We start from the raw sequence: 13035 nt of genomic DNA, 5'->3' as shown, positions 1-13035 counted from the left end.
AGAATCCACCGACAAAGCATCTACCATCCATTTCTCGTGCTTGCACTTAAAAAAAATTTTTTTTAACATTAATTCATTTTTTATTTTATTTTATTTTTTTTAAATTTTTTTTTCAACGTTTATTTATTTTTGGGACAGAGAGAGACAGAGCATGAACGGGGGAGGGGCAGAGAGAGAGGGAGACACAGAATCGGAAACAGGCTCCAGGCTCTGAGCCGTCAGCCCAGAGCCTGACGCGGGGCTCGAACTCACGGACCGCGAGATCGTGACCTGGCTGAAGTCGGACGCTTCACCGACTGTGCCACCCAGGCGCCCCAACATTAATTCATTTTTGAGAGTGAGAGAGACAGAGCATGAGTGGGGGAGGAGAAGAGAGAGGGAGACACAGAACCTAAGGCAGGCTCCAGGCTCGGAGCTGTTCAGCACAGAGCCCGATGTGGGGCTTGAACTCACGGACCTGAGCCAAAGTGGGACTCTTAACCAACGGAGCCACCCAGGCGCCCCCACGTGCTTGCACTTCGTACGGTAAATCCTCTTGTCCCCCTAGTGAAGTTAGGTTGGCAATAATCAAACTCTGAAAAAATATTACCTCAGGATTCAGGCTCAGTTCTACAACAGGGCTCCTCTTGTGGCCTTGATTCTTCAATCCACTCAAATCTTGACCACTGGCTTTGTTGTCCTGTCACAGGATATGACTGAGGAACGACCATGCCAAGATGGGTGCTCTGGTCTCCGGTCACGATAAGAGGCCCTGTGACCTCGACTGTCCCCTTCAGCTTAACTCTTGCTCCGTGGCTCCTCTGCTGTAACCATATCCTCTGTCCTGGATTTGAGATGCTGTTCCCGCACACTTGTTTTCTCTTCATCCTCACAAATCTCGAGCATTCCACCTTGGGTGCTCTCTTTCGTTGAACTCCCAGCTTATTTGAAAGTTCCTTGTATCTTCAAAAGTGCACGGGACCTACCGTAGACGTCGATGCCTCAGAAGCCTTCGTTCTCCGAATCTTCCTGGTCTCTTCGCTTTGCCAGCCCCATTATTTAAACATCCCGAGCCAAACACGGCCTCGCATCCGAAAAGAGCCACATATATACCATTCCACACCTATGTTTCAACCACAGTTGACTCACCAGCCCGACGACCCCCATCAATTCTCAGTGATTCTGGGGAGCGGGTTATTTTTCTGGGCCCAGACCCAAAACATCAAGGCTAGAATTCAATATTAAGCTGGTCTCCCTAGGATGTCGTTAAGAGGGTTTAGTTACCGAAACACTGAAGGATATTGTCATAATACAGCAATTTCACCCCCCACGGCCTCCTATCCCAGACTGTTGTAACTTCACATTTTTCATTTCTGGTGTCCTTGAGGGGGGTTGGGGTGAGGGGACCCATCAGAAACGGACACCTTTGCCTCTTTGTTTATTACTGCACGAATCAAGCAGCGTGGTGCTGTCGCGGTTTTAGAAAATGGAAAAAGCTGGCTCTGCCCGACGTGGCCGCAGGGAGGAGGGTATCTTCCAAGATGTTTGTGAGAATAAGACGTACAAAACACCAATTTTTAAGGCCTGGCAGATCGTGGAGGTGTCAGCCAGAGGAATGTCGAGTGAAAATCTCTGGAATGCTCGAGCAACCTTTTACATTTACTGCCAGGAAACGTGGGCTGCTTCCTTTCCCTGCATCTTTTCAAAAGATCTCTTGTGAATCCAGTCAAGTCCAGGGCAGGTACAGAGGGCTGCCGACAGTGATAAGGGACGCAGTGTTTTCTGCAACTGCCTCAGCTCCCGTCCGACCAAACCCCGTTAATATGTAACCCGAATCCGACCACTTCATTTATGTTTGCCTTTGGTGTCGCTATGACTTTTAACCCGTGAAAGACCGATTCAAAGTCGCCTTTTTTTTTTTTTTTTTTTTCTTGGCCGTTGTCCACGATCTCTCAGGGGCTCAGGAGCAGGATGGCCCTAAGTCACATCAGCGTCTGGTGGAATTAAAAGTCACTTAGCTTATGACACATGCGAGGGTGCTGATGATGGATGGGTCAATTCGTGCAGGGAGAAGACGTTACAGCAGAGAGAATATTCGGTTGTTTGCGCTGAGGCCACAGATGACGAGGAAGAGCTACGTGTGTGGCACAATTCGTCAAAGACGGGCGTGTAACCACACACCTATCAGAAGGGGCCAAAACAAAAACAAAATGCTGACCCGGGGTGGGGGGGAGGGCTGGAGAGGATACAGAGCAACGACAACTCTCAAATACTGCTCTTGGGAATGACAGATGGTTCAGCCACTTTGGAAAACGGTTTTGCGGGGCGCCTGGGTGGCTCTGTCGGTTAAGCGTCCGACTTCAGCCCAGGTCACGATCTCGTGGTTCACAGGTTCGAGCCCCGTGTCAGGCTCTGTGCTGACAGCTCGGAGCCTGGAGCCTGCTTCCGATTCTGTGTCTCTATCGCTCTCAGTCCCTCCCCCACTCATCTCTGTCTGTGTGCATGTGTGTCTCTCTCTCAAAAAATAGACGTTAAAAAATAAAAAGGAAAACGGTTTTGCAATTTCACAGTAAGTTCAGCATATGCTTATAAACTAGACGATCCCATTTTGATGACATTCTGAAAAAAGGCATACCTATGGGGACAGAGAACGGATCGGTGGTTGCCAGGGTTTAGGGGTTGGGGTGTCTCCAAAGGCGACATGTGGGAAATTTGGGGTGTGACGGAACTACGTGGGTTGTGATGGCGATGACGCGACTGTGTGCCCGCCTCAAAACTCCCAGAATCGTGCACTAGAAAGGGTGGGCCCATGGGTGGACAGCTACCCTGAACGAAACCAGTAACATGCTCTCTTTTGAGACTTCGCTGTAAGAGACGTGGAAACCACAGTCCAGAGGGTGTAGCTTTTGGCTTGCAGATATGTTTTGTTTGGCCCGCACAATGTTTAAAGAAATCGAATTAATTGCCAACATTAAAAAATGGGAGATTTCACATAAAAATCCAGATTTCCGGCTTCTCTTTGAGAAATGGGAGGGTCCGGTAAAATGGGCTCAAGTTCCCGCCTGGAGACAATGGCTGGAACAGAGACCCTCACCCTCTTCCCACCAGCACACCGTCTGTGTGCGCACAGCCGCTCTGGCTCCCCGGAGAACCCAGCAGTGGCTGTGTTTATGCGGTCAGTCTGGCTACGTACGAGTGTTCAGGGAAAAACGAAACATTTCTTGCACCTTCCACTTCCGTCAAAAGTGGGAAAGCAAAAGGTAAATTCATGTCCCGTGAGAAACGAGAATGGCGTACTACTCTGCGAAAGCAAGCTTTATTCCAATGGCGTGTGATAAGCAAACCAGACGGATGTGCGCTGGAAGAACACAGATTTAGATTCCTCGAAGCCAGCGAGGCTCTCTGGGCTCGGCTGGGTTGCCCGCCTGGCCTCTGGAGGCCCCCGGGTCTGCTCCACTCTGCCAGTCCACCGACGGAAGAACGGAGCACTGTGGCGTATCTGCCCACGGCTCCTCTTATCCGCTCAACAAATATGTATGAGGCAAGTTAGACTGAAGACGAATGAGCATCGCAAGACCCCTGTCCACGTACAAACCAGGGTCACCAGGGAGGGAAACGGAGAGCCTTACAAGGAAGCAAGTCTGCAGAAGTTTTACAGGTGTGTGTGTGTGTGTGTGTGTGTGTATGTGTGTGTGCCAGAGAGACAGAGAGAGAGACAGAGAGGAGAGGACAGACATCCACAGGGGAGTGCCAGTAGATTCCCTCCAATCGCTCACAGCGAGGAGGCTGGGACATAACTCACGTCCTACAGACGACACTTGTCAGGCTCTAACATGCACGTGAATCCTGGGCGAGAAGTGCCCGTTCTGACTCAGTAGGTCTGGAGTCGGGCCTGAGATTCTGCATTTGTAACAAGGTCCCAGGTGACGTCAGTGCCGCTGATCAGCGGACCGCATTGTGAACAGCAAACCTCCAAATCATACCTACAAAGACACAGTAAAAGGTTACCCGCCTGACGTTTGCTTTTAAGCCATGTGCTCTCCATTGAAAAAGGACCTGGTAAAACCATTTTCTTTTAATTTTTGTCACTTACCGAAGAATATCGCTCCTCTTGCGGTCTAGGTAGCGGGTAGCGGAGGCTGGCAGTCTGGGAAGCAGGAAGGACTGGGAATAACCGACTGGCACCTTCCGAGAAGCCGCCGGGGGTAACGGTCCAGTGAACAGACCAACAGGTGCACCTGGCCAGCCCGGGCGTGGTGGCTTGGCTCTGTGACCTTAGGCACAACACTCTTTCTCAGCAGCCAAAAGGAGGTGAGATTTTTGACCTTGTAGCCCATCGTGGAAGACTCACTTAGCATCAGTGAAGGCTAGCAAGATCTACGGAGGGAAGGTACTTCGGAAGAACAAATTTATCGTCTCTAATCGTCATCCCGTTTCAGGTATGGCAGGCGACCCCGTGTGACAGAAGCCTCTGCACAATGTACTGCTCTCTCGTGGATGGAAATAGCGCAATAAGGAACATTACGGCTGTCTGTGCAGGAAGGTAAATTGTGCTCCCTCTTCACATCCCTGCCTATGACTCGGGTGTCTACCATTTCAGGTGTTAATATGATGATTTTCCCACGTAGAGAAAGAAGAGTCTCCCTTCCGTTGTCTCCTCCTTCCAAGTATGGGCCACAGTGATGGTGATGTCCGTCTCAAACCTACGGGCTCTGGTTTGAAAGGAGCACGTTCTCTCATTTCTCTCTCTCTCTAAATCAGCAGTCTGGAGGAAAAGAATCAGACAAAGTTCATCTTAGTAATGCTCTTTATTTGATCTAATGTTTCTAAAATAGCTTTTCAGTACACAATTGATGTCAAAGTTACTAATGAGAAAATTTTCCTTTTTGGGGCGCTGTCTTTGAAATTTGGGATGGGTTACGCCTCAAATGGAATGCTACGTTTTTATTGAGCGAGACTTAATCTGTGTTTAGACTTCTAAAGTTCACAGTTGGAAAAAGGAGGTTCGCCCGTCCAAGTTGTTCCAAACCTACTTAAATTTGTTTCTAGTAACTGAGTTCAGGTTTTTAAATTTAAATGTCAACTGCGGAATGAAATCTCATCGAAAAATCAGCTCCTTGCTCACCCTGGCCACATCTCAAGGGCTCGATAGGCACCTGTGGCCAGCCAGTGACTGTCCACATTGGACAGGGCAGGGCTAGGCACTCAGGTGAGGGCAGCCTTGAGTCTGGGATCCCGGAAGCCCTCCCTCCACCCCCACCGCTGGCAGTGTGTGCGTGCGTGTGTGCGTGTGTGCGGTCTGTTGATGGAGTAGCCTGGGAGCTGATGAGTCCCGTGAGCGTGATAGGAAGGCCTTGCCTCCATCAATACACATTATTTGTCGTCTACCATTTACAGCGCTGTTTATGGTTCATCTGTCTTTCAGAATGACCCGCATTCCCCAGAGGGACCTCGCAGAGATCCAAACTGGGCGCCACTAGACTAAAACAGCATTGGATCCGCCCACGGCTCCTCTTATCCGTTCAACAAATATTTATGAAGCGAGTTTCTGTGCCTAGCCTCGCTAAGCCCCGGGACTGCTTCAGCCATGAGAAAGGACAAGGAGGTCACTGCCCTCGTGAAACCTAATGTCTCCTAGCGGTAGACCCTTAGACGGAATCTTACAAATAATGAGTTAATAATAATTTGATATCTATGAAGAGGGGCAGAGGTCTCCATGAGATCCTTAGGGAACCTAGTCCAGTGTGAGGTTCAGTAAATCTTCCTCAATAAAAATGACATTTCCGTTGGGACCGGAAGGGGTTACGCAGCGGAGAGCTGGGAGAGGGGGCCTGTTCTTGGCAGAGGAGACCATGTGCTGGAGAAAGCGCCGGAAGGTCAGGGTGGCTGGGGTGTGGTGAGTCAGGAGGGACGGAGAGATGAGTAAAAGCCCGATGGGAAGGGCCTGGAAGGCCTGGAGGAGGGACTCCGTCTTTGCCCTGAGAGCAACTGGAAGACCAGCGGAAGGTTTTAAGAAGAACGATGTGCTCAGACTCCGGTCTCCCGTTTGGCTTCTACCAGATGACGTGTGGCCGCGGATCCTCCTTGGGATTTTCTGTGTACATTCAGCCCCAGGTGGAAAGGATTGTGGAAGCAAAAATGGCGCCCCCATGTCATTGTCCTGTTCACTGCAAGTGGACCCGCGGGCTCTCCGAGGAACAAGCAACCCATAGACATGCTGAGGACAAAGGCAGTCTGGTCTGACGGCTCCAAAGAACGAAACGGCAACACAAAACGCAACCAAGAAACCCAACAACAGCAACAAAAAACCCTGGGTGTTCCAGGTCAGACTTAAATCGGTTCCTCCAGGGCTAATTCTCACTACTGTCCCATTGTCATTAGTGGTACCACTGCTAATTACGACGACCACAGCTACTACTGACGAAGGGCTCATGGCCTGCCAGTTACATATAAACAGATAAATGTGTATACATAAGTGTTATAAACATATATACACACAAATATATATATGCACGTGTACAAAATAGATGTGTACCCTGGTTCTAATCCGTGCAAGAAAAACCTGCCTGAAAGACGGATATGACTGTTCCCAATTCATCTGATGTACAAGGAAAGGGAGTTTTACAACGTCCAGAGCGACGTTGACGGTAAGGGTAGAGGCAGGTTTGGAACACGTGTCTGTCTTCGAAGCCCTGACGTGTCCCCATCACCACACCGACCCCGGTAAGTAGAGGCCGGGCGAGCGTATGGGGCACAGTATGCATGGGCTTACGCAGAATTCACCCTGCTCGCTTCTTTTCTTTTTTCAAAAAAAATTAAAAAAAAAATTTTTTTTAACGTTTATTTATTTATTTTTGAGACAGAGAGAGACAGAGCATGAACGGGGGAGGGGCAGAGAGAGAGGGAGACACAGAATCGGAAGCAGGCTTCAGGCTCTGAGCCATCAGCCCAGAGCCCGACGTGGGGCTCGAACTCACGGACCGCGAGATCGTGACCTGGCTGAAGTCGGACGCTTAACCGACTGAGCCACCCAGTCGCCCCGAAAATTTGTTAATTTATATTCTAGTCAGCATACAGTGCAGCCTTGGTTTCAGGAGTAGAATTTAGTGACTCAGCACTTACGTGCAACACCCAGTGCTCATTAGAACATGTGCCCTCCTCGATGCCCGTCACCCATCTAGCCCATGCCCCTGCCCACCTCCCCTGCAGCAACCCTCAGTTTGTGCTCCGCACGTTAGAGTCTCTTATGGTTTGCCTCCCTCTCTGTTTCACCTAATTTTTCCTTCCCTTCCCCTGTGTTCATCTGATGTGTTTCTTCAATTCCACGTATGAGTGAAATCGTATGATATTTGTCTTTCTCTGACTGGCTGATTTCGCTTAGCAAAATACCCCCTAGTTCCATCCACATTGGCAGCGGCAACATTTCATTCTTTTTGATCACCGAGTAATACTCCATTCTCTCTCTCTCTCTCTCTCTCTCTCTCTCCCACATCTTTATCCACTCATCCGTCGGTGGACATTTGGGGTCCCTCCGTATTTTGGCTGCTGTTGATAGTGCTGCTCTAAATATCAGGGTACATCGGTATTTTTGCATTCTTTGGATAAACACTTAGCAGTGCTTTTGCTGGGTCATAGGGTAGTTCTATTTTTAACTTTGCGAGGAACCTCCACACTCTTCCTCAGAGCGGCTGCACCGGTCTGCATTTGCAGCCACGACATTGCTCACTGCTGTGACAAGCCAAGGGCTCAGTATCCGGTTTGGATATTTGAGAGTTACTGAAACTCTGGATAGACTCGCCCTCAAAATGTTCCTTGCAGCACATCTGCTTCTGTTGGCTTGAGCCGGGCTCCCTTCCTGGAGCTTTCTTTGCAGGGGCCCTGCAGTCCCCGCACCCGGGCACGGCCTCCTTCCTCTGCCGGCGTGTGTTTGTGGGCAGTGTTTCCTGACACAGGGTAGATACGTGTTCTGGGCACTAAGGCACAGCAGGTGGACCTGAAGGAAAGGCCCAAGCACAGAAAATGCCGCGTGCGCTTGTAAAACACCTCCCCGTCGGGCTCGCAGAATGCTAGGCCCTTCCATCCGTTAACTTCTAACGTTGCTCTTGGAGGGAGGGAGGGGCCTCTCATACCCCACAAAAGGAAACGAGCTGGATCCAACAGTTAAGGGCATAAATCAAGAGGCTTGTTCGAATTTCATTCATCCCACAAAACTTTATTAAGCGCCTGGTGTGGGCCGGGCGTGGATCGGGGCAATGGCCCTGGGATACAGCAAAAAATCTAAACCGATTAAAAGCAAAGAAGCCATTAAGAGAGCAGACCTTAAGCGCTCTCCCCGCGAAAAAGACGTGCTAATTATGTGACAGGGTGGAGGCGTTAGCTCATACCGCTGGTGGTCATCGTTCTGTAAGACGTAAGTGGATCAAGTCAACAGGTTGTGCATCTTAAACTTCCATGATGTTACAAATCAATTACATCTCAACCAAGCTGGTCAAAAACCAAACAAGCAAATAAGCGACGGCCGCCAGCAGCAGCAAAGAACTCTCCGGGAATGCAGCTTTTATATTCTGGTGGGAGGTGACAGGCGATAAACAAAATAAGATGTAACATACATACATGGTATGTTTGAATGTGGCCAAAAATAAGGCAGGAAAGGAGAGGGAAGCGTCAGGGACGCCTCACCCAGAGGATGGCCCTGGAGCAGAGACCTGAAGGAGGTGAGGGGACAGATGATGCAGAAGTCTAGGGAGAGAGCGTTTCAGGCAGAGAAATCAGTAAGTGCAAAGGTCCTGAGGCAGGAGGGTGCCTAGAGCGTTCAACAAGTAGCAAGGAGACCAGTGTGGCCGGAGCTACGTGCAGTAGGAGAAGGGGTTGGAGAGATAACTGGAGGCTCACGGGGCCTTATAGTCCCTGTAAGACCTTTGGTTTTTTCCCTGCATGACGTGCAAAGCCACTGGGGATATCCTAGCAGAGGAGCAGCATTTTTCAGGACCAGCAGGGTGGAAAGCAGATTGTGCAAACGCAAGGTACAGGAGGAGGACGAACCAGGCAGGAGGCCACGGCGATCATGCATGTGACTGACACAGAAGCTCAGACAAGCCGGGAGCAGGGACGTGGCGAGAAGCGGTTGACTCCTGCGTGTATTCTGAGGAAGAGCCAAACGGCTTTGCCGGCGGATTTGGTAAAGACAGTGAATTATCTGAAGTCCTTTTTTTCTCCCTACCCACAAGTTCTTTTCTCCATTTTCAGGTCTAGAGAGGAAGCTTGTTTGTTTCTTACCTTTGGTGAGATACCTCGTACATTCTTTTAAGTAATGTTTTAATTTTTGAAAGTATGCAAGTAAACCATCATTTTATTCTTCTCGTAAAAAAAATCATATAGTGTAAAATGAAAACATCCATGTATTCCTCCGCAGTCCTCTTTTTCCAAGAAAGAGATCATCCCTATTGGGATGGACTTTTTCTGTGCATTTACATGCATGCACATTTATTGTTTCATTCTCTTATGAAAACGCGATCATACTGTTTACAATGATTTGTGCTCAGTGAGTCTTTTTTTCCCCAATATATGAAATTTATTGTCAAATAGGTTTCCATACAACACCCAGTGCTCATCCCAAAAGGTGCCCTCCTCAATACCCATCACCCACCCTCCCCTCCCTCCCACCCCCCATCAACCCTCAGTTTGTTCTCAGTTTTGTTTTTTTTTAATTTTTTTTTTTAACGTTTATTTATTTTTGAGACAGAGCATGAACGGGGGAGGGTCAGAGAGAGGGAGACACAGAATCCGAAACAGGCTCCAGGCTCCGAGCTGTCAGCACAGAGCCCGACGTGGGGCTTGAACTCACGGACCGTGAGATCGTGACCTGAGCCGAAGTCGGCCGCTCAACCGACTGAGCCACCCAGGCGCCCCTGTTCTCAGTTTTTAAGAGTCTCTTATGCTTTGGCTCTCTCCCACTCTAACCTCTTTTTTTTTTTTTTTCCCTTCCCCTCCCCCATGGGTTTCTGTTATTAATCGCTGGGCTTGAAAACAGTATAGAGGACAGCAGACAATGTGCTCAGTGAGTCTTGGGGACCTTTCCACGTTGGTGCAGAGAGGTCCCCTTCATTCTTTTAAAATGCTTAGGGAGTTCTCCAGAAATCTATCTGACTCATTTGACTCCTCTCTCCTAAGCACTGTCTAAATTAGGGGCTCAAAGACAGGCACCCCCACACGGGCGGTAAACAGAATCTCTGTTTCCACAAGACATCCACAAGGTGACACGTTAAGGTTGACAGGCTGATCCCAGCATGTGCAGTCCGTCTGTCTGAAAGGTCTTTCCCGCTCTTGGGGGGGTCACCGTTGCCCCGAGTCATTTCTACCTCTGCTGTGGAAAACTCTGGGGGCAGTTTGTGGCCCTGGCTTCCCAACACCTCACTCCTCAGCATGCGTGGCTAGAGAATGTTTAAAGACCCGGGGCGCCAGGTTGCCCGGCATAAACAGATCTCCCAAGCCGAAAGGTAAACACCTGCCTCGACGAGAATAGTTGATGCTAACGGCTGAAAAGAATTCTACGTGTAGAGGCTTTCCCCTGAATTATTATAATGTTGCATATTATTCTTCTTTGCAGTTGTATAGGTAATGCATGCATTGTAGAAAGGTTAGTCAAAATACAGAAAAAGTGTAAATAATAATGGCTACAAAGCTCCTGCCCAAGGGCACTGGTTTGCTGCTTCCAAGAGGATTAGCAATTGCATCGTCTGTGACACAGTGGCTGAGACAGCCGCCTTAGTACGAACTAGTCACTTTGCTTGGTCCTCTGCCTGCGTGCAGGGGCGTGTTATGAGGCAGTGGGAGGGGTCACGAGCACATCCTGTTGGAAAGCCAGCTCTAGGCGTCTTCCCGAGTGCTGGGACCTCTTCATATAGGAGGCACTGTTGTCATGCTGGATGTGGTCGGACCGGTTGACCCTAGCCTCCGGTGGTTGGGACAATGCTCAAAGTGTGGCAGCTGCCCCTCATTCACTCTTCTGGCCCCCACAGGGGCAACTTGGGTCACAACCGTGCCTTCCCCTCGCATTTGGTGGCCCGTTTTAAATTGATGGCGGGGACCTAGTCCCTCGGCTCTCAATTGCCTGCACCGATGGGGGTGGCAGGAAATGGAAGAGGGAAGAAGGGTCTGCCCGGCTGGGTGGGCACCTCAGCGCAAGAGACAGGTGAGTAAGAGAGCTGGGCCACAAGCCACGTCGGGAGTCAACGCTTGCCAACACAGCTGGGTTGGGTGTCTGCCTTGACACCGGGTGTACCCCCCCTCCTGAGCTGTGACATGACAGCTGGGAACCCTGGCCTGGAATAAGAGAAGCCCTCACGCATGTTATGCCAATAGGGACGCCGAAGCTGTTCTAGCCATTGAGCGGAGTCCAGTCCCTCTCACCTTTGGTGCAAATAATTCGTGCTCCCTCGACGGCAAAAGCTTTTGTTTCTATCATCGTGATCGGTTGTACTCGTTGAACGTAGGAATAGCACAACGTGGGGATTTAAAGAGATGCGAAACAGGGCCTTCGCTCTCAGAAACCGCTCATCCTACAACGGTTGGGACGGACTGTGTGAGAAAACTAGCACGCCGAGGCAGCAAGTGGGGAGTGCGACGTGGGCAGCACAGAAGATCAAGGTGAACGGTGGCCAGCGGACGTGGCCTGAAGCTTTGCGAGAGAGCGAGAAGGTTTGGGACGTCAAGGGAGATGCGCCGGTGGGGGCGGGGGGCAGAGGAGGTGACTGGTGCGCAGGGGGCCGCGCAAGAGGTCATGCTGGTAAGTTACAAAACAAGAATCCCAAAGCGTGAACACGTGGGGCAAAGGGGAGGGAAGGCAGGAGACGCTTCAAGGTCGTGAGGAGAGATCGTTGGAGAAACGATGCCGTCCACTCAAGAGGGAATTTCCGGAAGGGGCATGACTCTGGGGCGAATGTCGACTCTCGACTGGCTGAAGTGAAAGATGGGAATACAGAGCGAGGGGCCTGTCCCGTTCAACCGGGCGGTCGGAGCTGGACCAGTGTTCTGGGAAGTCACTTTCAAGGCTCATTAAGATGATACGACTTGGGGCGCCTGGGTGGCGCAGTCGGTTAAGCGTCCGACTTCAGCTCAGGTCACGATCTCGCGGTTCGTGAGTTCAAGCCCCGCGTCGGGCTCTGGGCTGATGGCTCGGAGCCTGGAGCCTGTTTCCGATTCTGTGTCTCCCTCTCTCTCTGCCCCTCCCCCGTTCATGCTCTGTCTCTCTCTGTCCCAAAAATAAATAAACGTTGAAAAAAAAATTAAAAAAAATTTTAAACAAAAAAGATGATACGACCGCGTGAGGTCTCCGAGGCTGGAGCCACCGAAAAGCACCCTCCGCGTCACGCTCGCGGCCACAGGTGACGAGGTGGCGGGAGGGGGAGTCTCTAGTTTTATTTTTGGAACAGACGAGGCCTGAGCTGTTTCTCCAGGCCGTGGGGGAAATAGTCTGATTGAAGACACAAGGGAAGTGGGACCCAGGAGGTGGTCAGGCAACTCCAGGGAAGACTCGGGAAACAGGAGAGGGGTCTCCAAGGCCCACGTAGAAAGGAGGTGGCCCCGGGGACGCGGTGCGGGGCGGACATTCAAGCGAAAATTCGAGTAAATGAAAGGCAGCCCCTCCCCGTATTCTTCAACTGATTTCAGACTCGCCCGGCAGAGTTTTCAAAAATCGGCTCAGTGCATCTCGACACCTTGTTGACTCCTCTGACCATGTTGAGCAAATTGCACGGCTCTTTCGTCATGCGGGCTACACCCGGGAAACGCGGTTATGAAAGTTGAGAATTATGAAACGACACAAGCTGTGCGGCTAAGCATGAGCTGTGTCTTTTGAAAGTTTCTATTTCACAGCTGCTGAAATGAGCACTCTGCGTGACGTTTCCTACCTGGGTTTTCGGAAGACTGGGGCTCAGAGCAGAAAAGGCCCCAAGTACCCGTGTCGGCCCCAGGTGGGGCCCGAGAGCCCGGACTTCAGGGCGGAAGGGGCCACCCTGGGTGCTGTAAGCGGTGTGCATTGTGGCGTCAGCATCGTGG

General features: G+C 50.6%; 1 long non-coding RNA gene across 1 annotated transcript; it reads left to right on the top strand.

Moving 5' to 3' along the window:
• Positions 1–2459: 2459 nt before the first annotated feature.
• On the top strand, positions 2460–6816 carry LOC115527771. The gene is made up of 4 exons (XR_003973017.1): positions 2460–3637; positions 4102–4290; positions 4419–4522; positions 5405–6816. It is a non-coding gene; the product is annotated as an uncharacterized LOC115527771 (long non-coding RNA).
• Positions 6817–13035: the final 6219 nt, after the last annotated feature.

Source organism: Lynx canadensis, chromosome D2, assembly GCF_007474595.2.
Source record: "Lynx canadensis isolate LIC74 chromosome D2, mLynCan4.pri.v2, whole genome shotgun sequence".
Lineage (NCBI taxonomy): Eukaryota > Metazoa > Chordata > Mammalia > Carnivora > Felidae > Lynx > Lynx canadensis.
Note: the sequence above shows the minus strand (reverse complement) of the source record. Positions and strands in the feature narration are given on the sequence as shown.